The sequence below is a fragment of the Scyliorhinus torazame genome, chromosome 3, assembly GCF_047496885.1.
Source record: "Scyliorhinus torazame isolate Kashiwa2021f chromosome 3, sScyTor2.1, whole genome shotgun sequence".
In the NCBI taxonomy this organism is placed as follows: Eukaryota; Metazoa; Chordata; class Chondrichthyes; order Carcharhiniformes; family Scyliorhinidae; genus Scyliorhinus; species Scyliorhinus torazame.
In genome coordinates this window covers 259,006,155-259,032,167 of record NC_092709.1, presented here as the reverse complement: position 1 = coordinate 259,032,167, position 26,013 = coordinate 259,006,155, and the positions used below count along the sequence as shown (strand labels likewise).

The 26,013-nt window shown below is 50.6% G+C and overlaps 1 long non-coding RNA gene across 1 annotated transcript in view; it reads right to left on the bottom strand.

The window, feature by feature from the left end:
* LOC140409073 (uncharacterized) overlaps positions 1-5,752 on the bottom strand; it is a 40,710-nt gene extending 34,958 nt beyond the window's left edge. Inside the window, exon 1 of the long non-coding RNA XR_011940275.1 lies at positions 5,660-5,752. This is a non-coding gene — a long non-coding RNA (uncharacterized lncRNA). The remainder of the gene's footprint in view (positions 1-5,659) is intronic.
* Positions 5,753-26,013: the final 20,261 nt, after the last annotated feature.

Here is a 26,013-nt window from a genome sequence, read left to right as displayed (position 1 = left end):
CCATAGGATCGGGGCGAAGTCCAGACACGGACCGCCATTGCCGCAACCTGCAACCAAGCCATCTTGCTGCGCACCCTGCTGGCCACCTACCTTGGCCCCTGGTTCTGCAAAGTAACACTGGCTGTATGGGTGCCCCTACCCCAGCCCCCACTCTCCCAGCCTCCCACACCTTGCACACCAGCCCACACACCATCCTCCGCCGTATCACCCCCAACCGGCCACCACACACAGGCAGGCATCACACGGCCTGCCCAAGGGCAATGCCCACAGTGGTCTCTACAGGGGGACACTAGACGGGAGCCACAGAGTATCCCACTGGCAAGGGCAGCGCTAGTCAAGGGTACCCCTGTCAGCAGAGACGGCACTGAGGCCAGAGGCACCTACGGTGCTGGGCACTGATGGGATCATGGGTGCGGGGTGGACATGTGGGGGCAGAGTCCGCAATGCCAATCGGGGCTACCATGTAGCCCGGTGGACATGGTTGGGCACGGGGGTATGAACCATGCTAACGTGTCAGCATTCCACCTTCTACAGACAATGGATATTGGAATTCAAACAGCAACGGTGACCTTCCTGCTAGTCGCCGCAGCCCTGGGGGATGCACTGCAGCTGTACGTGCTGGAGCTGCTCAAGAGTGGAGGAAGCTACAGCAGCGGAGCATGCAGCAGCAGAGCATGCCCCAGAGGAACAGGAGGCAGCCACTGAGGATGGAGAGCCGGCCGCCCAAAAGGCCGAGGAGGAGGAGATGCAAAGGAGTTGCATTCGAGGACCTGCCGGACCGGGCATGCCGTTGAAGACTCTGCCTGAGCAGAGAAACAGTGCGACATACCTGTCAGATCATCGTGCATCTGGCACTGCAGGGGAAAGGGGGAGGATGTTCACTCCTGGTGTCGGTTGCCCTGAACTTCTATGCCGCGGGGTCCTTCCAGGCGCTGAGTGGGGACCTGTCCGGGAGCTCACAGAGCTCGTTGCACAAGTCCGTCCATGCAATCACAGAGGCCCTATATGCCCAGTTGGCACAATACATCCATTTCAATGTGGACCGACCACCAGGATGCCTGGGCAGTGGGGTTCGTCGCCATCTCCGAGATGCCCTGAGGGTGATCGACGGGATGTATGTCACCCTACGAGCACCTGCAGATGAACGCCAGGCCTCCTTCAACGACGAGGATGCGGGGGAGGAGGAGGATGGACAGGACATGCGGCCCGAGCAGGCATGGGAGGTCGTACACCGTGTGCTCCAGGGTCAATGCGCACAGGACGCTCTGATCGCCTCCAATTTCACTGGGTGGGGCTAGCCAGGGGCATGGATACCGCATCCCCCCCCCCCACCCCAACCAACCCCGCCAAGGCCCCCCCCATCTGCAACCCCCTCTGTGATACATATCAGCCGCACTATGGGGTGCAGGCCCTGGGTTGGCAATAACAGCGGATCTGGACCATGAGCTGGAGGAGGATGACAACCCGCTCTGTGATGAGCTCTGGTGCTCCCCATTGTTCGACAACGTCTGACTCCTTCCCATGGTAGCAATTTCTACCGTCCACATAGGTGATCCCTTCATGCGAGCTGGCCAATCCATCCCATTGAATCCCTGGGGTGGTGGAGGTGGGGACGGTGGGTTGGGTGGGGGGTGGGTTACTGTGATGGGGGTGGGGAGTGGTGGGATGGGGGTAGGACATCAAAGCGGTGAGCTCTGGCTGAACTTTGGTACCTGAGCCCAGGTCCCCTCCCAATGTCCACCAATTCCCCTCCACCCCCCTCCCACACCCTCTCTGCGGCTGGCCCAGACTAGCATTTCCCCCACACCCATCTGCCAGAGCACCACGACATCCCCCCCCCCCCGGGTTGCTGCTGCTGACCATCCTCTAACGTTCTGCCAGGAAGTCTAGGAACGGTTGCCACCGCCTGAAGAACACTTGTACCGATCCCCTTACGGCAAATTTCACCCTCTCCAATTTAATAAACCCCACCATATCGCTGATCCAGGATTCCACGCTTGGGGGCCTCGCACCCTTCCACTGAAGAAGAATCCTTCGCCGGGCTACCAGGGACGCAAAGGCCAGAATACCGGCCTCTTTCGCCTCCTGCACTCCCGGCTCCTCTGCTGCCGCCGAACAAACGCCCTTACCTGCATATATCTGAAGGTGTTCCCAGGGGGGGGGGGGAGCCCAAACTTCTCCTCCAGCTCACCCAGGCTCACAAACTTCCCGTCCACAAACAGGTCCCTCATCCTTCTAATACCTACCCTGTGCCAGTCAGAAACCCTCCGTCCATTCTCCCCGGGACAAACCGGTGGTTCCCCCGAATCGGGGACCACACCAACGCCCCCCCTCCCCCCTGTGATGTCTCCATTGCCCCCAAATTTTGAGGGTAGCTGCCACCACCGGGCTCGTGGTATACCTCGTTGGAGGAAGCGGCAGCGGCGCCGTCACCTGCGCCTCCAGGCTCGTGCCCACACAGGACGCCATCTCCAGCCTCTTCCATGCCGCCTCATCCCCCTCCATCACCCACTTACACTCCATCGCCTTGTTGGCGGCCCAATAATAGCCACAGAGGTTGGGCAGCGCCAACCCCCACCCCCCCCCATCCCTGCACCGCTCCAGGAACACCCTTCTCACCCTCGGGATCTTCTGCGCCCACACATACCCCATAACGCTCCTGTTAACCCGCCTGAAGAAGGCCCTAGGGATCAGGATGGGGAGGCATTGGAACAGGAACAAAAACCTCGGGAGCACCGTCATTTTAACTGACTGCAACCTACCTGCCAGGGAGAGTGGCAGCACGTCCCACTTCTTAAACTCCTCCTCCATCTTCTCCACCAGCCTCGTGAAGTTAAGCTTATGTAGTGCCCCCCAGCTCCTAGCCACCTGGACCCCCAGGTACCTGAAACTCCTCTCCGCCCTTTTTAGCGGGAGCTCACCAATCCCCCTCTCCTGGTCCCCCGGGTGCACGACGAACAACTCGCTCTTCCCCATATTAAGCTTGTACCCGTAGAAATCTCCAGACTCCCTAAGGATCCTCATCACCTGCGGCATTCCCGCTACCGGGTCCGCCACATATAGCAGCAAATCATCCGCATAGAGCGACACCCGATGCTCCTCCCCACTCCGCACCAGCCCCCTCCAGTTCCTCGAATCCCTCAACGCCATGGCCAGGGGTTCAATCGCCAGTGCAAAGAGCAGGGGGGACAGGGGACACCCCTGCCTCGTCCCCCGGTGCAGCCGGAAATACTCTGACCTCCTTCTGTTCGTGGCCTCACTCGCCAGCGGAGCCTCATACAGTAGCCTCACCCACCTGATGAACCCCTCCCCAAACCCGAACCTTTTCAACATCTCCCACAGGTACCCCCACTCCACCCTATCAAAGGCCTTCTCCGCATCCATCGCCGCCACTATCTCCGCCTCCCCCTCCCTCGCCGGCATCATTATAACATTCAAGATCCTCCGTACATTAGTATTCAACTGCCTCCCTTTCACGAACCCAGTCTGATCCTCGTGTATGACGTGCGGCACAAAGTCCTCTATCCTCATGGCCAAAATCTTTGCCAGCAACTTTGAAATTAAGAACAAGCATTTCTGACATACTAAAACAGGTGTTAGTATGCACTCAAACCAATTGGAAGTGTTTCCAACTCTATTAGCAAGGATATATTTGCACCCATTTCCCACCTCTGTGGGAAATATGTGCTCACAAACACATGCATGCACATATACACGTACACATAGATAAATAAAAACGTTTATACAGAAGCCACAGAACAATCTGTCCATTCATCCGTACAGACCTAAAATCACACGCATCCAGTTTCACATTCATACAATATCTTAGACTGATACCTGCATACACGCATAGATAGAATCACAGAATTATTATGGTGCAGAATGCAGCCACTCAGCTCATCGTGTCTATATCAGCTCTCTGAATGAGCGTTATGACTTATCTCCATTCCATTGCCTTTTCCCCGTAACCCTGCACATTGCTTCTATTCAAATAATCATCTAATGCCCTCTAGAATGCCTCGATTGAGCCTGCCTCCACCACACTTCCAGGCAGTGCATTCCAGACTTGAACCACTTCTTGTGTGAAAAAGTTTTTTGTAACATCACATTTGCTTCTTTTGCAAATCACTTTAAATCTGTCCTCTCTTGTTCTCAACCCTTTTCTGAGCAAAAACTGTTTATCTCTATCTACACTGTGCAGCCCTCTCATGATTTTGAACTCTGCTATCTTATCTCCACTTTGCCTTTTCCTCTCCATGAGAACAGTTCCAATCTCTCCAATCCATCCTCGTAACTGAAGTTTCTCATCCCTGGAACCATTCTCGCAAACCTCTTCTATAATAATCTTTATTGTCAAAAGTAGGCTTACATGAACACTGCAATGAAGTTACTGTGAAAAGCCCCGAGTCGCCACACTCTGGCCCCTGTTAGGGTACACGGAAGGAGAATTCAGAATGTCTAAATGACCTAACAGCACATCTTCTGCACTCTCTCTGATGCATTCCCATCCTTCCTGTAGTATGGTGCCCAGAACTGTGCACAATATTCCAGTTGAAGTTTAACTAGTGCCCCATACAAATCCAGCACACCTCTCTTGCACTTGTACTCTGTGCCTCTATCAATAAAGCCCAGAATGCTTTATTAACATCTCTCTTCACGTGTCCTGCGACCTTCAATGACTTATGCAAATATGCACCCAGGTCTCTCTGCTCCTGACACCCTTTAGAATTGTACACTTTTTAAATGCAATCTTTCCTTGTTCTCCCGATTAAAAACAAATTACCTCACACTTCTCTGCACTGAACTTCATCTGCCACCTATCCGCCCACTCCACCAACTTGTCTATGTCTTTTTGAAGTTCTACACTGTCTTCCTAACAGTTTACAATACATTCAAGTTTTGTGGCATCTGCAAACTTTCAAATTGTTCCCTGCACATCCGGACCTGGGGCCTTGTCAACTTTCAGGACCAAACTGTTCTGACCTGAAACTAATGAGCTCAAAAATACTCGGTACCTTTGCTGTGGGAAATGTAACAGGGAAAGGCTTCCACCCTCTGTCTGCTCTGGTCCTAACCACATCCCAACTCAGCGGGTCAAGATTATTTGCATAATCATGACAGTTTGAGGTCATGCTGAGGTCTACCTAAGTGGCCATTGGAATTCCATAACAACTGTAACAACTTGCATTTTTAAAAAAAATTTAGAGTGCCCAGTTATTATTTTTATTTCCAATTAAGGGGCAATTTAGTGTGGCCAATCCACCTAACCTGCACATCTTTGGGTTGTGGGGGTGAAACCCACGCAGACATGGGGAGAATGTGCAAACTCCACATGGACAGTGACCCAGGGCCGGGATTCGAACTCAGGTCCTAAGCGCCGCAGTTCCAGTGCTATCCACTGCGCCACATGCCGCCCTACAACTTGCATTTATATAGCACCTTGGTAAAACGTCACAAGGCAGAACATCACCTTCCCACATTGTCAGGGACGAGTGGGGGAGGGATATGAATTATCAGCAGCTATTTGCTTCATCTGCACATGAAACATTTCCAGATGTTTTTTAAGACTCTGCCCCTTACACACAAGAGACCAAATAATAAATTAACCCTTAACAGCTGAATCAAGCTGCAGAATAGTGCAGTAGATGAAGAGAGTTACCTGGTTTCACTATCGATTGCTTGGTATAATAACATCTTGCTATATTTTTGTGCTCCCAGCAACCACCCAAACCAACGACGTTACACATCTGCCTTCATTGCAGCTTTGGCGCAATTTTTTTACCATCTGAAGTGCACAGTGAATTTGTGGGGTTTAGATCAAATGCATTCCCAAAGATAAAAGCTTTTTCTCAAATAATACCTTTTTAGAAAGAAAAAATAGAACGTCTATTCAGCTAAATCCATTAAGAATCAAAGGCATATAATCAGGTTTGATGGAAGCCACATAGGATCCATTAAATTGCCAGAAATGGGACACATTTAAGTGGAATATCAACCCCAAATTACGTTAAAAAATGTATATACCTTTGTTGCCATGGCCGCAGGCATAGATAACAGCTTCTCATCCATGCACTGTGATAGCAGCAGAATAGAGGAAACAATAGCAACCAAAACACAAGGTACTGCAATTGGGAAAAATGTGTGTATTTACCTGAAATGGTGTAATTTCAGTCACTTTCTGCCTGAAGTTCAGTTTCTCGCTGTCTCTGGCAACTGTCTTTAAAATTTGATTGTAGGAAGTGTATAAATTATTACGCTATTCAAATTATCCGTTGAGATTATTTAGCAACCTTCAGAAACTAATCTAGTTAATCGTGCATTTCATTATTGAATCCAACACAATTTTTTTGGCAGAGACGGTTAACTAGCAACAAACTCATCCTGGGATTTCTAAAAATCTGGGGCGGGATTCTCCGGCCCCCCCGGCTATTCTCCGCGCCTGACGGGCCGAATGCCCACCGAGTTCGGTCGAGTCCCGCCAGCGTCGTTCGCGTGTGGTCCTACCCGGCGGGACCTCGGCTTTCATGCTGCGGGGGGTCGTCCTGGTGTGGAGGAGGGGGGATACGACTCCGGGGGAGGCCTCCACAGTGGCCAGCCCGCGATCAGGGCCAACAATCGGTGGGCGGGCTTATCCCGGGGGGGCTATGTTCCTCCGCGCCGGGCCCCTGTAGAGCTCCACCATGTTGCCCGGGGGCCGGTGCGGAGAAGGCAATATACGCGCATGCGCGAACTCGCTATGGCCCTGGCACACATGCGCAAACTCGCGCCGGCCGTGGCGTGCATGCACGGCCATGCGCCGGCCATGCTTGTGCCCGTCTCGGCAGCTGGAGCTGTGTGAAGCGCTCCAGTGCCGTGCTGGCCCCCTGTGCGCCGCAGGATCGCTGCTCCTAGGGGCCAGATGACGTCATCATAAAATGCTCCGGCATTTACGACAGCGTCAACACTTAGCCCCATTATCGGAGAATCCCACCCCAGACACTTACAAATTCAAATGCGAAATGAGTTAGATCCAGAACGGCACTGTGGACCATCAGCAGCAGCAGAACTGTATTCAACGCCAATCTGTAAACTCATGGCCCAGCATGTCCCTTGATTTCACAATGAGGAGTGTCGAAGAGCGTGCCAGGAACAGCGAAGCATGCTTAAAAACGAGGTGCCAACCTAATGAAGCTCTGGTCCTGAACTTCTGAACAATGGGAACAACCCAAACTAGCCGGGGCTACGTGATCCGCCGACTAATGGATCAGGTCAAAGACCTGCAGTCTTGCCACATCTATTCATGGAGGGTGGAGGACGATTAAACCACTAATGGAAGAAAGGTCCATGAATACTTTCCCCCCAATGATGCGGTAGCCCAGCACAAAGACAAGGCTAAAGGATTTCCAACCATCTTCAGCCACAAGTGACAAGTGAATCATAGAATCATGAAATCCCTACAGTGTAGTAGGAGGCCATTCAGCCCATCGGGTCTGCACCGACTCTCTGATAGAGCCGATGCCCCTGTCTTATCATTGTAACCCCACCTAATATTTGGATACTAAGGGGCAATTTAGCATGGCCAATCCACCTAACCTGCACATTTTGTGGACTGTGGGAGGAAACCGGAGCACCCTGAGGAAACCCACGCAGACACGGGGCAAATGTGCAAACTCCCCACAGTCACCCAAGATCGGAATCAAACCTAAGTCCCTGGAGCTGGGAGACAGAAGTGCTAGCCACTGTGCCACCGTGCCATCCCCCGATGGATGATCCATCTCAGACTCCTCCTGAGGTCCCCAACATTACAGGTGGCAGTCTTCTGCCAATTCATTTCACTTCACATGATATCTAGAAACCGCTGGATGAATGAATCTAGCAAAGTCTTTGGGCCCTGATAACATCTGATAATATTGATGCACCAGGAATACATGATTCTGGTCAAGCTGTTTCAGTACAACTACACCTTTGTCAAATATCTAACAATATGAAAAATAACCCAATTATGTTCTATCCACAAAAGGCAATCCAATTAATTAGCACGCTATTAATCTATTCCCAATCATTATCAAAGTGATGGAAGGTATCATTGACAATACCAATAATCTTCTCACTGATGCTCATTTTGGATTCTGCCCAAACCACTTGGATCAAGATCTCATTACAGCCTTCCAAGGAATATGATAGCCTCGTGAACAAACAAAGAACAAAGAACAAAGAAATGTACAGCACAGGAACAGGCCCTTCGGCCCTCCAAGCCCGTGCCGACCATACTGCCCGACTAAACTACAATCTTCTACACTTCCTGGGTCCGTATCCTTCTATTCCCATCCTATTCATATATTTGTCAAGATGCCCCTTAAATGTCCCTATCGTCCATGCTTCCACTACCACCTCCGGTAGCGAGTTCCAGGTACCCACTACCCTCTGCGTAAAAAACTTGCCTCGTACATCTACTCTAAACCTTGCCCCTCTCACCTTAAACCTATGCCCCCTAGTAATTGACCCCTCTACCCTGGGGAAAAGCCTCTGACTATCCACTCTGTCTATGCCCCTCATAATTTTGTATACCTCTATCAGGTCGCCCCTTAACCTCCTTCGTTCCAGTGAGAACAAACCGAGTTTATTCAATCGCTCCTCATAGCTTATGCCCTCCATACCAGGCAACATTCTGGTAAATCTCTTCTGCACCCTCTCTAAAGCCTCCACATCCTTCTGGTAGTGTGGCGACCAGAATTGAACACTATACTCCAAGTGTGGCCTAACTAAGGTTCTATACAGCTGCAACATGACTTGCCAATTCTTATACTCAATGCCCCGGCCAATGAAGGCAAGCATGCCGTATGCCTTCTTGACTACCTTCTCCACCTGTGTTGCCCCTTTCAATGACCTGTGGACCTGTACTCCTAGATCTCTTTGACTTTCAATACTCTTGAGGGTTCTACCATTCACTGTATATTCCCTACCTGCATTAGACCTTCCAAAATGCATTACCTCACATTTGTCCGGATTAAACTCCATCTGCCATCTCTCCGCCCAAGTCTCCAGACAATCTAAATCCTGCTGTATCCTCAGACAGTCCTCATCGCTATCCGCAATTCCACCAACCTTTGTGTCGTCTGCAAACTTACTAATCAGACCAGTTACATTTTCCTCCAAATCATTTATATATACTACAAAGAGCAAAGGTCCCAGCACTGATCCCTGTGGAACACCACTGGTCACAGCCCTCCAATTAGAAAAGCATCCCTCCATTGCTACCCTCTGCCTTCTATGGCCTAGCCAGTTCTGTATCCACCTTGCCAGTTCACCCCTGATCCCGTGTGACTTCACCTTTTGTACTAGTCTACCATGAGGGACCTTGTCAAAGGCCTTACTGAAGTCCATATAGACAACATCTACTGCCCTACCTGCATCAATCATCTTAGTGACCTCCTCGAAAAACTCTATCAAGTTAGTGAGACACGACCTCCCCTTCACAAAACCGTGCTGCCTCTCACTAATACGTCCATTTGCTTCCAAATGGGAGTAGATCCTGTCTCTAAGAATTCTCTCCAGTAATTTCCCTACCACTGAAGTAAGGCTCACCGGCCTGTAGTTCCCGGGATTATCCTTGCTACCCTTCTTAAACAGAGGAACAACATTGGCTATTCTCCAGTCCTCCGTGACATCCCCTGAAGACAGCGAGGATCCAAAGATTTCTGTCAAGGCCTCAGCAATTTCCTCTCCAGCCTCCTTCAGTATTCTGGGGTAGATCCCATCAGGCCCTGGGGACTTATCTACCTTAATATTTTTTAAGACACCCAACACCTCGTCTTTTTGGATCACAATGTGACCCAGGCTATCTACACCCCCTTCTCCAGACTCAACATCTACCAATTTCTTCTCTTTGGTGAATACTGATGCAAAGTATTCATTTAGTACCTCACCCATTTCCTCTGGCTCCACACATAGATTCCCTTGCCTATCCTTCAGTGGGCCAACCCTTTCCCTGGCTACCCTCTTGCTTTTTATGTACGTGTAAAAAGCCTTGGGATTTTCCTTAACCCTATTTGCCAATGACTTTTCGTGACCCCTTCTAGGCCTCCTGACTCCTTGCTTAAGTTCCTTCCTATTTTCCTTATATGCCACACAGGCTTCGTCTGTTCCCAGCCTTTTAGCCCTGACAAATGCCTCCTTTTTCTTTTTGACGAGGCCTACAATATCACTCGTCATCCAAGGTTCCCGAAAATTGCCGTATTTATCTTTCTTCCTCACAGGAACATGCCGGTCCTGTATTCCTTTCAACTGACACTTGAAAGCCTCCCACATGTCAGATGTTGATTTGCCCTCAAACATCCACCCCCAATCTATGTTCTTCAGTTCCCGCCTAATATTGTTATAATTAGCCTTCCCCCAATTTAGCACATTCATCCTCGGACCACTCTTATCCTTGTCCACCGGTACTTTAAAACGTACTGAATTGTGGTCACTGTTACCGAAATGCTCCCCTACTGAAACATCTACCACCTGGCCGGGCTCATTCCCCAATACCAGGTCCAGTACTGCCCCTTCCCTAGTTGGACTGTTTACATATTGTTTTAAGAAGCCCTCCTGGATGCTCCTTACAAACTCCGCCCCGTCTAAGTCCCTGGCACTAAGTGAGTCCCAGTCAATATTGGGGAAGTTGAAGTCTCCCATCACCACAACCCTGTTGTTTTTACTCTTTTCCAAAATCTGTCTACCTATCTGCTCCTCTATCTCCCGCTGGCTGTTGGGAGGCTTGTAGTATACCCCCAACATTGTGACTGCACCCTCCTTATTCCTGATCTCTACCCATATAGCCTCACTGCCCTCTGAGGTGTCCTCTCGCAGTATAGCTGTGATATTCTCACGAACAAGTAGCGCAACTCCACCTCCCCTTTTACATCCCCCTCTATCCCGCCTGAAACATCTAAATCCTGGAACGTTTAGATGCCAATCCTGCCCTTCCCTCAACCAGGTCTCTGTAATGGCAACAACATCATAGTTCCAAGTAGTAATCCAAGCTCTAAGTTCATCTGCCTTACCCATAATGCTCCTTGCATTAAAACATATGCACTTCAGGCCACCAGACCCGCTGTGTTCAGCAACTCCTCCCCGTCTGCTCTGCCTCAGAGCCACACTGTCCCTATTCCCTAGTTCTCCCTCAATGCTCTCACCTTCTGACCTATTGCTCCCGTGCCCACCCCACTGCCATACTAGTTTAAACCCTCCCGTGTGACACTAGCAAACCTCGCGGCCAGGATATTTATGCCTCTCCGGTTTAGATGCAACCCGTCCATCTTATACAGGTCACACCTGCCCCGGAAGAGCTTGAGCTCCCAGTGGTCCAGATAACGGAAACCCTCCCTCCTACACCAGCTGTTTAGCCACGTGTTTATCTGCTCTATCTTCCTATTTCTAGCCTCACTGGCACGTGGCACAGGGAGTAATCCCGAGATTACAACTCTCGAGGTCCTGTCTTTTAACTTTCTGCCTAGCTCCCTGAACTCCTGCTGCAGGACCTCATGCCCCTTCCTGCCTATGTCGTTAGTACCAATATGTACAACGACCTCTGCCTGTTTGCCCTCCCCCTTCAGGATTCCCTCTACCCGTTCGGAGACATCCTGGACCCTGGCACCAGGGAGGCAACATACCATCCTGGAGTCTCTTTCACATCCACAGAAGCGCCTATCTGTGCCCCTGACTATAGAGTTCCCTATTACTATTACTATTCTGCGCTTTGACCCTCCCTTCTGAACATCAGAGCCAGCCGTGGTGCCACTGCTCTGGCTGCTGCTGTTTTCCCCTGATAGGCTATCCCCCCCGACAGTATCCAAAGGGGTATATCTGTTCGAGAGGGGGACAACCACAGGGGATTCCTGCACTGACTGCCTGCCCTTTCTGGTGGTCACCCATTTCTCTGCCTGCACCTTGGGTGTGACCACATTTACATAACTGCGATCTATGACGCTTTCCGCCACCTGCATGCTCCTAAGTGCATCCAATTGCTGCTCCAACCGAACCATGCGGTCTGTGAGGAGCTCCAGTTGGGTGCACTTTCTGCAGATGAAGTCATCCAGGACGCTGGAAGCCTCCCGGACCTGCCACATCTCACAGTCAGAGCACAGCACCCCTCTAACTGACATTGCGTCAATTAATTAAAATTAAATACTTTTTTAAAAATTTCAAAGTCACTGTCAACTATCTGTTTCCTAGCACTAGATTTCTAATAGAAATGCGATAGCTAACTATAATACTCTCCGATCTCTGGCTTAGATATCCTCTAAATTATAATTAAGTTATTATGTTTAATTAGTTCCCAAATACTCAATTTTTTTAAAATTTAGGTTAGAATCCCAACCATCCACTCTGGCCACAGCTTTTCTGTGATGTCCCTTTAGTTTCCCCCCGACACACACAATTTGAAAAAAGGTATAAAAGTAAAAATAAGTAAAAATCACTTACTTACCTTCTTACCTTCTGAGTGTCTTAGATGTTCTCAGGTTCTCTCGCTGACAGAGACTGCTCCTCCACCTCCGAACCTTGACCTGCACAATGCTAATAATATAATAATAATATAATATGGCACTTACCTTACACCAATGGGTCTTATTATTAGGTTAGAGGAGGAGGGCGGGTGGGAGACACTACACGTGTAGTGTCTCGGGTTTCCTCTCCACCAGAATTTATTGGTTGGGGGGACGGGGGGACTTGCCAGAGGTCCGCGGGTCGAACTTCCGATTCCCGCCTTATATAAAAACAAATAAAACAGAAAAGAAGAACAGACAAAAGAAGAACAGACACGGGACCAGGCAAGGCTTTTTAAATACACTACTCACCTCCAAGAAGGCCCCTGCGCACCGCTGCCGCCGAAATCCAAAGGGCTGCTCCTGTAAAGGCAAGGCTTTTTAAAGTAAGTACTCACCTCCCAGAAGGCCCCTGCGCACCGCTGCCGCCGAAATCCAAAGGGCTGCTCCTGTAAAGGTAAGGCTTTTAAATACACTACTCACCTCCAAGAAGGCCCCTGCGCACCACTGCCGCCGAAATCCAAAGGGCTGCTCCTGTAAAGGCAAGGCTTTTTAAAGTAAGTACTCACCTCCCAGAAGGCCCCTGCGCACCGCTGCCGCCGAAATCCAAAGGGCTGCTCCTGTAAAGGTAAGGCTTTTAAATACACTACTCACCTCCAAGAAGGCCCCTGCGCACCGCTGCCGCCGAAATCCAAAGGGACTTCGTGGTTATGTTACTGGACTAATAAACTAAGCGACCTGGAATAATGACCTAAGTCGAAATCCGACGATGGCAACTGGGGAATTTAAATTCAATTATTTAATTAAATCTGGAATTAAAAAGGTCGTCTCAGTAATGAAGAAAAAAAGCTACTGGATCGACATTAACACAAAACATCTGGTTCACCAATGCTCTTTAGAGAAGAAAACCTGCCGTCCTTAACCAGTCTTGTCAATATGTGACTCCAGTCTCACAGCAATGATGTTGCCTCTTCCATTTGAAATGGCCATGCCAGCCAGTCAGTTGTATTCAAGAAGGTGAATCACCTGTTCAAGGTATTTCAGATGGATAGCAGGAGAGTATTCCATCCCTCGCCTGACTTCAGCTCTGAAAATGGTGAGCAGGCATTAGGGAGTCAAGAGGTACGTTACTCGCCACAGAATTCATAGGGACACAGGGACAGGAGTAGGCCATTTGGCCCTTCATGCCTGCTTTGTCATTCATTAAGATCCTGGCTGGTCTAGTTCATGATCTCAGCTCACCTTCCTGTCTACCCCCCATTACACCTGAGTGTTGGTAATCGGTCTAACTCAGCCTTGAAAAAAAGTTAAAGACCCAGCCTCCACTACTTTACGGGGAAGGTCTTTCCACAGACAACCATTCCCCCTGGGAGAAACAAATTCTCCTCATCTCTGTCTTAAAAGTCAGGCGTCTTATTCTGAAACAATGGGCGGGATTCTCCCCTACCAGGCGGGGCAGGGGTCCCGGCGGGATGGAGTGGCGTGAACCACTCCGGCGTCGGGCCGCCCCAAAGGGGCCAAGCTCTCACCGTGAGGGGCAAGGTGCACGCCGGAGTGGTTGGCGCGCTGCCGGCCGGCGGGAAAGACCTTTGGCTGCTGACGTCATCCCCGCGCATGCGCAGGGGGAAGTGTCTCTTCTGTGTTGGCCATGGTGAAGACTGTGGCCGAGGCGGAGGGAAAAGAGTGCTCCCACGGTACAGGCCCGCCTGTGGATCGGTGGGCCCCGATTGCGGGCCAGGCCACCGTGGGGGCACCCACCGGGGCCAGATTGCCCCGCACCCCCCCCCCCCCCCAGGACCCCGGAGCCCGTCCGCGGCGCCTAGTCCCACTGGGAAGAGAGGTGGTTTGATTCTCGCCGGCGGGACAGGCATTCCAGCAGCGGGACTTCGGCCCATTGCGAGATTGGAGAATCTCGCCTAATGCCTCTTAGTTTTTGCCTTCCCTACAAGAGGAAACATCCTTCGGGCGTCCATGCTATCAAGTCCTCTCAAGATCTGATATGTTTCAATAAGATCATCTCTCACTCTTCAAACGTTTAATGGGTACAGGCCTAGCCTGTTCAACTTTTCTTCATAAGATTTTTGTTTGAAAAAATTCCAATTAAGGGGCAATTTATCGTGGCCAATCCACCAACCCTGCACATATTTGGTTTGTGGGGGTGAGACCCGCGTGGACACGGGGAGAATGTGCAAACTCCACACGGACAGTGATACAGGGTTGGGATTGAATCTGAGGCCTCAGCACCGTGAGGCAGGAGTGCTAAGCACTGCGCCACCATGCTGCTCGCTTTCTTCATAAGATAAGCCCTTCATCTTAATGATGAGTCAAGTGAGTCTTCTCTGAATTGATTCTAATGCAATTATGGGTGCGATTTAATGGTTGTGTTCTGCTTATGCAAGAGCGCGACGAGGCTGTTAAATCGCTGGTGAGGCCAAAATTGAGAACTGCGCTGAGCGTCGACCTGTTTCTTATCTAACTAGCCCGCTCCCATTGGCGAAATTAGGATTCCGTGGTGAGAAACTAATAATCACCACTTAAGCCCAATCTCCATACAATTAATGGGAGCGACCCCCTATCTAACGACCCCCGTGATCTAATGTCCTCCACAGCAAGTAGTTACATGGGCTCCGATTCGTACTCTTTTTTAAAAACTGGTGAAGCTGGTGGAAGGGCTGCTGCAGGGACCTGAGGAGATGAGTAGCCATCTTTCCTTCCAGGAAAAGAGCGCTGGGGAAGCTTCACCACTGCTCGGTAGGGAGTGAGGGAGTCAGCCTCGGTCAGGGTGGGTCGCCATCTTTTGGAGGTTTGCGGAGCAGGGGGGGGTGGCTGGACATGGCTTGGGATGGGCTTATTGGGGGGGGGGGGTGCCTCAGCATCCACGGGTCCACCATGCCAACCCATGGATCAGGTGGTCCAGTTCTGTGTGCAACCCCAGCCCCAGCCAGCCTGCCCCACCGACCACTCAACTCTCCCTTTGGCTGCCTCTGAATGCTATTGCTAGTTAGAAATTGGTGATCGTAGTTATGTGAGCACTTCACACGTTCCAAGGGATCCCTGTAGCATGCAATGTACCATGTGGGAGTTATTACCTAGCATCCCAATTGGACCGTGATGCCTGGATTCTGTGCCTGAACACTGTGGGAGATAACACCACACACACAGTAGCCAATGTCCAAACTCCCAGGGGCTGGGCCCCTGCAGCGGGGATAATTCCGTGTTCAGAGAGTGGGTGTGTGTACTGGGGAGGAAACTATTGCCCGGTCCAGGAAATGTTACATGCGGGTGTCTGGGGACAGGGTCTGAGGTCCGGTGAGCAGGTGCCCCCGCTGTGGGTGGGTAGAGTGATGGGGGAACTGGAGGGTCCCCCGGTGGAAGATACCGCTGTTTGTCTGTCTCACACCCTCTCCCAATTCCTTACAGATGGACGATTTCTTGCACCCCATAGAACTTGCCGTAGAGTTGCTGATGGCAAGCCAGGCAGCCAGACCCCGGGGTAGATGGCGGCAGCAGTGTTAGCAGACGCTCGAGGCGGCGGCCCATGTGCAGGGCTCCGCCCTACACCATGTGGACCTGGCTGCCCAACAGGCCAGGTGGGACCCAGAGGAGGAGGCCCACAATGGCTCAAGGTCTTTCGAAAAGATGACGGACAGAATATGCCGCAGGAGTCTCTGCCTCAACAAGGGTCTGATGTGTTGGGTACTCTGCTACACAGACGAACCATCACGGTTGCGAATGGTACAACTCAGTTTTATTACTAACATATATTTACAGTGGTAAACTGGTTACTGAGGTTCAGTCATAACCCTTGAATCTGTGGACCTATTCCTAACACTATCTTGTAGTGGCACTCAGCACATGGTGGATGTCTGAGTGGCTTGCTGTGAGCTCTGTGCCCTGAGCTGTCTCCTGCTGGAATGAGCGGGAAGTGTCGTGTTCCCTATTTTGTAGTATGTATGCTCTTGCCTGTGATTGGCTGTGGTGTTGGGTGTGTGTTGATTGTTCCGTTGATCTGTCCATCAGTATGTATGTATGTTTGCACCATGATGTTTACCTGAATATCATTCCAGGTTCGGAGCTGCACCTGCGCCAGGTCCTCGCGGACTTGGAACCACACGGAGGAGGAGGATACCTGCTCCCTGTGGCCACCAAGGTCACTGCAGCCCTGAATGTCTATGCCTCAGGATCACTCTGGGGCTCAAGCAGTTTCTTGTGTGGCATCTCAAAACCGACAGCCCACAAGTGCATCCGTGAAGTCACAGATATCCTGTATGTCGGGCAGCGAACTATATAAACTTTCACATGGGCCAGGCCAGGCCCAACGAGATGCCCAGGCAGCAGGATTCCCTGCCATCGACGAGATGCCATAGGTCCAGGGGACAATAGATGGCAAGTATTCACCTTGCATGCACCGGGCCATCTGGGGGTGCCCGACATCAAAGGAAAGGTGTTCCACTCCCTGAACATCCAGCTCATTTGCGCCTACCACATGACGATCATGCACGTGTGTTCACGCTTCCCAGGGAGTGTACACAACAGCTACATCCTGCGGCAGTCGGAGATCCCAGCCTCTCAGGGGGATGGGGGGGGGGGGGGGGGGGGTGCGGCGGGGGGGATGTGGTCCAGGGCCTCCATATTCGGGGAGATGGGACATGGGATTGGTGCTCAGCCCGCATAGCAGAAGAAAGTGCCAGAGGCATCATATTGGTCAAGGACAGCAGATTCTAATCATTTACATAAGTGTCCCCAACTGCCCCACTCTCCCAATGTTGTCGCCACCCTAGCAGTGTTGACCTCGGCGCTATGCATTGCCAGCATCATCTCCTGCGGCAGTAGCCTCTGGGACTCCTCCAATTGGCTATGGACCTGCTGGAGTGTTACTGACATCCCCTCTGAATGTCCTGGCTGCACCCTATCATCTGCACCAGCTCCGGGTGAACCAGTTCCAGAGTCTCAGTATCTGACTGGGATGCAGCTGGGACCTGGGATCCAGCAGACCTCCGAATGCTGTCTCGTCTGGGCGTTCCTGCCTCCTCCTGTTGTGCATCAGCAACTGTGTGGTGCTCACCAGAATATGCCCCAGAAGCCAGACCACCACTGTTGTCCACCGATATGTGCATCTCTGCACTGGTGGAGGGTGGGGATTATAGCTGTGACGTGATAATGGTTACATGCTCCCCTACTGTTCTCTTGGGAGGTGGGGGGGGGGGGGATGGCGACACACCGACTGGGCTGCCACCGTTGGCAGCAGGTCCTGCGGGAGACTGGACATGTGGTCAGTGTAAGGGACGGGCCAATCTGTATGGCATTAACAACTCACATTTGACAGGTCATCGGGTTTGGCCGGTGGAGCGTCATCTGATCTGTCTTCGGCCACTGGATCTGTGGTCACTGATCTGTCATCGGCCACCCCCGCAACGTCCAGGGCCCGTTTCTCATAAGGGGCGAGGACTCTGGTGTCTGGCACCTCGCCACCCATCTTGGCCCTCTCCCATCGGCTGTGGGTCAACGTCTCCTTCAGGAGCACACAGGCACAGAGGGGGCATCATTACCTGCACGCGTTGATCGTCACTGGGATGGTGGGGTACACGTGGGTTAGAACATAGAACATAGAAAAATACAGCACAGAACAGGCCCTTCGGCCCACGATGGTGTGCCGAACCTTTGACCTAGACTAATCATAGATTATCATTGAATTTACAGTGCAGAAGGAGGCCATTCGGCCCATTGAGTCTGCACTGGCTCTTGGAAAGAGCACCCTACCCAAAGTCAACACCTCCACCCAATACTAAGGGCAATTTTGGACACAAAGGGCAATTTATCATGGCCAATCCACCTAACCTGCACATCTTTGGACTGTGGGAGGAAACCGGAGCACCCGGAGGAAACCCACGCACACACGGGGAGGATGTGCAGACTCCGCACAGACAGTGACCCAAGCCGGAATCGAACCTGGGGCCCTGGAGCTGTGAAGCAATTGTGCTATCCACAATGCTACCGTGCTGCCCTTAGGAACAAATAAATCTACACTATATAATTTTACCGTAATCCATGTACCTATCCAATACCTGCTTGAAGGTCCCTAATGTTTCCGACTCAACTACTTCCACAGGCAGTGCATTCCATGCCCCCACTACTCTCTGGGTAAAGAACCTACCTCTGACATCCCCCCTATATCTTCCACCATTCACCTTAAATTTATGTCCCCTTGTAATGGTTTATTCCACCCGGGGGAAAAGTCTCTGACTGTCTACTCTATCTATTCCCCTGATCATCTTATAAACCTCTATCAAGTCGCCCCTCATCCTTCTCCGTTCTAATGAGAAAAGGCCTAGCACCCTCAACCTTTCCTCGTAAGACCTACTCTCCATTCCAAGCAATATCCTGGTAAATCTCCTTTGCACCTTTTCCAAAGCTTCCACATCCTTCCTAAAATGAGGCGACCAGAACTGTACACAGTACTCCAAATGTGGCCTTACCAAAGTTTTGTACAGCTGCATCATCACCTCACGGCTCTTAAATTCAATCCCTCTGTTAATGAACGCTAGCACACCATAGGCCTTCTTCACAGCTCTATCCAATTGAGTGGCAACTTTCAAAGATGTATGAACATTGACCCCAAGATCTCTCTGCTCCTCCACATTGCCAAGAACTCTACCGTTAACCTTGTATTCCGCATTCATATTTGTCCTTCCAAAATGGACAACCTCACACTTTTCAGGGTTAACTCCATCTGCCACTTCTCAGCCCAGCCAGCTCTGCATCCTATCTATGTCTCTTTGCAGCCGTAACAGCCCTCCTCACTATCCACAACTCCACCAATCTTCGTATCGTCTGCAAATTTACTGACCCTCCCTTCAACTTCCTCATCCAAGTCATTAATGAAAATCACAAACAGCAGAGGACCCAGAACTGATCCCTGCGGTACGCCACTGGTAACTGGGATCCAGGCTGAATATTTGCCATCCACCACCACTCTCTGACTTCTTTCGGTTAGCCAGTTTGTTATCCAACTGGCCAAATTTCCCACTATCCCATGCCTCCTTACTTTCTGCAGAAGCCTACCATGGGGAACCTTATCAAATGCCTTACTAAAATCCATGTACACTACATCCACTGCTTTACCTTCATCCACATGCTTGGTCACCTCCTCAAAGAATTCAATAAGACTTGTAAGGCAAGACCTACCCCTCACAAATCCATGCTGACTTTGCCTAATCAAGCAGGGTTGGAGGAAGAGGCTTGGGGAGATCACCCATATGGGGGTACGGGGAATATCGGGGGGTTTGAGTGGCGGGAAATGCATCAGTGTGGGCTGCACTGCTGGACGTGGTTTGACCGTGACACGGAACGGTGCAGGGCGGGGGCGGTGCCAAACGCATTCTCTTGGGGGGGGGAGCGTAAGGGGGGAGGTGTCGGGGGTCCAGAGCAAACTCACCATGTGGAGGTTGTTGACCTTCTTATGGCACTGGGTGCTGGTCCTCCTGGTCACACTCCCCAAACTGACTTCCACTGACACTTCCTTCCAGGCTGCATTTGCTGCCCTGTGCTGACCCTTCAGGACCGTCGGGGGAACTGACATCCCACCTCGCCTTGACCGCTTCATGTAGTCTGCCCAGGTCTGCATCACTGAATTAAAGGGCTGGTCACCTCGGTGGCGGGGCTGGGAGATCAGTGAGGTTGGCTGTCCGGTTTAAGTGTTGCTCTCCCTTGTTAGCAGGGGGCTGGTGAGCACGATTCCGGTGAATCAGCTGTGGAACCATAATTTGCGGTGAGAAGCCTGTGGGGCCTCGATAAGTGGGCCAATTAACATTTTATCGCAGTGACAGTCTCGCCGGGTCAAGTGTCGGGAAGTTCGCGGCAGTTCCTGCTCGCTACCACACTTAGAAACCTTTTGATTAAATCACGCCCTGCATCTTTTATCAAATAAGGAGAGTAAAACTGGACACAGTATTTCAGATGTGGTCTTACTAAGGCCCTGCACAGCTGCAGTAAAACCATCCCACTTTATATGCCATTTCTTCTGCAATAAATGTCAGCAATCCATTTGTCTTCCTATCACTTATTGTACCTGCATATTAAATTTATGTGATTCCAGGACACCTAAACCTTCTGTACCACCGAGTTCTGCAATATTTCTCCATTTAAATAATATACTGCTTTTCAATTCTTCCTGCCAAATTTGTACCCACTCACTAAACCTGCCTATAAGCCAGCCTCTGACCTGCGCTTGTAGCCGCAAGAGGTTGGGGGATTCAGAGATGGTAATACAATTGCCGGTCAAAGGGAAATGGTCATTGTCCCCAACACTTGTGTGACAAGAATGTTATTTGCCACTTAGCAGCCAAGCAATTTTTGAAATGGATATAATTTGGGGTAGAACTTGAACATGAACCGCTAGTTGTGTGCAAAGTGGAACCTGTACCGCACTGCGGTTTAATTATATCTAACATATACTATTCTGTAGGCAAGCTGGATAAGGGTTTCAGCCACATGACCGTCATGATATCCACATCAGCATATCATGGTGCAATCACACACACACTGATGGACAGGCAGTTGGACCAACCAACACACACATAACATCACAGCCAATCACCAGTGAGAGCACACGCACTATAAAACAGGGAACACCACAGTTCCCGCTCATTCAACAGGCGATAGCTCAGAGCACAGAGCTCACAGTGCGCCACTCAGACATAGACCATGTGCTGAGTGCCTCACTAAGATAGTGATAGGGCTGGATCCACAGGAAAGCTGGTGAAGCACGTACCCAAGCCAGCAGTTAGTTGTTACCGTTGATTAGACAATAAAACAGAGTTGTACCGTCTACAGCCGTGTTGGATCATTTGTGCATCAGAACACCCAACACGACAATGACTGCATTCAGTAGGCAAAGCTTTGGAAGCTTTCTTTTTAATGCCATTGTGTTTAAAAGTCAGCCTTTCATCAATAACAAAACCTGAACATTGCTTATTTCCCCATTGTGAATCTTGTATGTTCCAGTTTATAACAAATTATATTTTGGCAAGGACGTGTTTGTTTTACACACCATTTCATAGCATTCTGTGAATTCCATTGTTTTATTCTGTCCAAGTTTTAATACTATCTAGATTTTCTATTATTTATTGTCACCTACTTTGTGAATGGCTTGGCTCAATGTTCATGTTTGTTGAATCTAGCCAACTGGGATTGGAATTTAAGAGATTTACATGATTTGTCACCACCGAATGCAACTGTAGCCCATTTACAGTTCCTTGTGGTGAACATCTGGATTTAATTTGCTGTAAGAATAGCGCGCTTGTAGCTTTACTTAATGTTTTTGATTTTGCGGGAATGATCATAGCCGCAATAAATAACAATGAATCTCTAGAATCTCTTACATAATTTTATACTTTTATTTTATATAGCTGTGAAAGAAATTGTGGTGTTACATGGGCTCGTGGTTAATCAATTACCATAGATTGCGACGTACAATTCGACCCGATGTATAAGGTGACCCTATTTTCTTGCGACCAAAAATTACCTTTAGACCTATACTCAGCATGTTAGTCAACCCCCTTTGTCTGCTAAGAAATGCTATAGCCACATTGGGAGTTAACCTCAAATTTTCACCTCAGAACTACGTGTTTTACTCATCGTACAAGTTGGTACATGGGATCAAGCAGGAGATATGAGTTGTTTTGCCAAGAAGATGCCCAGAAGGTGAAGACATGCCCATGCAGAGTAGACTGTGTATGATGAATAATGAACAGAAATGGGTTCGCTGGTAATTAGAATGAAATGTGAAGCTGGTTTCATTTGCTAACCCGTCAAATAATTGTACTGCTGCGAGGCAATTCGGTATTCGTGAAAAACATGGTTCGAGAATGGAATAACAAGGAATTGACCCTGAAGAAGATGCCCAAGACTCGAATGCTCCTTGAAAACAAGGACCAACCACTGGCCTGATCTTCTGAAGCATGTATCAGAAAGGGTCCTCGAAAACCGTCAAAATGGTTGCATCGTCACCAGAAATGCAATGCAGGTGTATGCATTTAAGTGGGCCAAATCAAACCCTGAGTGCAGCAAAAATTCCAGTGAACAGCTGGTTGGTGTAGCCACTTCATGGATCAAAAATGTTTAATGTTGCAGCAGAAGATGAAGATCGTGGTGAGACTACCAGTTTGCAGTGATTCAACATCATCAGTGGAAAAATGACGAGGACTCATTACATTACATTGGCAACATGGATGAATCGCCCATAAGTTTTGATACGCCCAGCGGCCGAACTGTGGAGTGTAAAGGTTCAAAAACACTTGTTGAGAAAGCCACATTCATGGCAGTACTAGGCTACATAGCCAATGGGATGAAAATTTTCAAACGTATCACGACAGGCATAGGCTTAGAGGGCCGAAGGGCCTGTTCCTGTGCCTATTGTTCTCCTTTGTTCATAAAACCATGTTAAAAATCAAGTTCCCGGACTTTTCCCGGACTTTTGCATGTCCATGTCAATGGCTGGAATAGACATCCTGCTGGCCAATGCAATGAAAACAGCCTTTTTGTGTGGAACATGTTCATATCCAATATTTCATTTTATTATTTTTTATTCAGGTCATGGTATGTAGGCGTCACTGGTTAGACCAGCATTTATTGCACATCCCAAATTGCCCGAGAGAAGGTGATGGTGAGCTACCTTCTTGAACCACTGCAGTGCAGGTGTTGTAGGAACACCCACAGTGCTGTTAGGAAGGGAGTTCCAGGATTTTGTTCCAGTGAAAGTGAAGGAACTGCAGCAATATATTTCCAAGTCAGGATGTTGTGTAACTTGGAGGGAATTTAGAGGTGGTGCTGTGTTCATCTATCTGCTGCTCTTGTCCTTTTATGTGTTAGAGGTTGCAATTTGAAAGTGCTATCGATTGAGCCTTGCTGGGTTCCTGCAGTGCATCTTGTAGATCGTACACTCATGTTGTAACTGTGCGCTGGTGGTGAAGGGAATCCATGGGTGGGATTTTCCCAGGATCAGTCTAAGTGTCTTTTCCAGTGCAAAAACCTTTGCAAACCTGGGGCGCGATTCTCACCACCACCCCCCCTGCCCCCACGCCGGGTGGAGGAATCGCCGGGGCGCCGCGCGAATCGCGCCACTCCGCACGGGCCCCCGCACGTTATCCTCCCACCCCCCAGAAACCAGTGGCGAGTGGCAATTCTCCGGCCCGGATGGACCGATTGGCCGTTACGACACAACAGGTTCCCGCCGGCGCCGTCCATCCCTGGTCGCTGCCGGCGGGAACTCTGCGGAACGCTGGGGGGGTGGCCTGTGGGGGGGGGGGGGGGGGGGAGGGGGGCTCCTTCACCGGGGTGGCCTCCGATGGGGTCTGGCCCGCGATCGGGACTCACCGATCGGCGGTCCGGCCTCTCCCCCCCCCCGGGGCCTACCTCCTTCCGCGCGCAACCCCAGAACACCGGCTCCATGTTGGTGAGGGGCCGGCGTGCGTAAGACGTTCCCCGCTCATGCGCAGGATGGCGCAGCCCAACTGCGCTCGCGCAGGATTGGGCTGCCCCAACTGCGCATGCGTGGGTTGGTGTGGCGCCCATTTGGCGCCGCGTAAGGACGCTGGGGCGGCGTGAACCGCTCCAGCGCCGTGCTGGCCTCCTGTGGGGGGGGCAGAATAGGTCGTGCCCGGGCCCTTTTCGCGCTGTCGTGAAACGTGATAGCGTTCACGACGGTGCGAACACTTGGCCTCAATATCGGAGAATCGCCCCCCCAGTCAGTCCCATCAGTGCGATCCGGACCACAATTTTTAGACACTTGGAAATAATGTTTTCCCGATGTGAAAAACACTGTGCCTGCGGCACTATGTGTCTGATGTGCCCGCCCCTTCAGTCAACTAAGCAGTTCAACCAAGTAAGCTCTGCATTTAAATGGGTCCACAGCACTTGCTCACAGTCAAACCAAGAGATTAGCAACCAAGAAACCAGCTCAATGGTTTACGGAGGGTGTCCTTACACGATTGTTGGATGCCATGGAGGAAAGAAGGGCTACCATCTACCAGTAGGTGGGCAGGACACTCTCCAGTGTGGTCACCAACCCCGCATGGGAGACTGAGGCCATCCTGGTGAGTGCCAGTACCCTCCACAAGAGGACAGGAGTTCAGTGCTGATAGAAAAGGAATGACTCCTCCGTTCTGCCAGGGTAAGTGCTTCTTGACTCCTCTCACCATTCTCCCTCTCAGACACCCCTTACCAAGCCATACGGACCCCACTTTATGACACCTTGCTGTGCTCCATCACCCACCTCCCACACACTTCCTCAGCTCCCCTGAGACTCCTCTTCTCATCATTCATCCCTGCTGATATGCAGCGTCCACACAAGCTGGACATAATTGCCATCTGACCTAACATGAGACCTGCTTATAACCTCACCACCAGTCTCCTTGCAGGATGAACTCACTCATAACCTCTGCAAGCAAGTGGAGACAGGCGGTGGCATGGCGGAGCTTCGGATCCTCACTCCATATGAGGAGAGTGCACTGAAATTCGGAGAGGAGGAGCAGGAGCGAGGTAGGCCTGGGAGAAAAAGGTGATGAGCCTCTGTGAATTCTGCCTCTCCCAAACCTTACCCTTGCCATGCACTGATACCATGTTCCTTCCCTTGCAGGAAAATCAACCCAGCAGCATGTCCCCTCCACCAGCAGGGATCCTGCGATAAACCAGGAGTACAGTTCTGAGGAGAAGTCGGCAGAGGATGATGTTCAGCACTTAGATCTGTTGAGCACTGCCGTTTCTTTATCTATTACCTCTCTCTGTATTAAATCTCACTTTTGTGCACCTCTTTTAGGCTGCCTAATCTCTACTGTTTGCTGAATGCAATGGCACTTCTCATTTTAGGGATGCATTCGGAATTTCAGAGCCTCCATCTTCTCTATGATGTGATCTCAGGGCAAGTGTTTCACTTGCAATGACTCAGTAATGATGCAGGGAATCCTCAAATCCATAGCCCCCGAGCCTGAATCAGGAGAGATGATCGTCAGCCATGCCCTGAGGGGATAATTCTTGTCCTTGAGGTACCATCCCTGTAGCTTAGAGTGTCCATCAAAAATGTTCAGGATCTGGGACTGGCTGAGGATAATGCTGCCATGGAAGCTCCCTGCGAAACGGGTATGCACCTGGTGTGGACTCAGACCTCCAACTGCACATCCAGGGAGTGGAATCCCTTACGATTGAGAAAGGGGACACCCTTGTGCCATGGAGAATGAAGAGGCATATGGGGGAAATCAATTTCCCCTTGCACCTGTGGTGGAACAGTGGTTAGCACAATTGCTTCACAGCTCCAGGGACCCAGGTTCGATTCCCGGCTTGGGTCACTGTCTGTGCGGAGTCCGCACGTTCTCCCCGTGTGTGCATGGGTTTCCTCCGGGTGCTCCGGTTTCCTCCCACAGTCCAAAGATGTGCAGGTTAGGTGGATTGGCCATGATAAATTGCCCTTAGTGTCCAAAATTGCCCTTCGTGTTGGGTGGGGTTACTGGGTTAC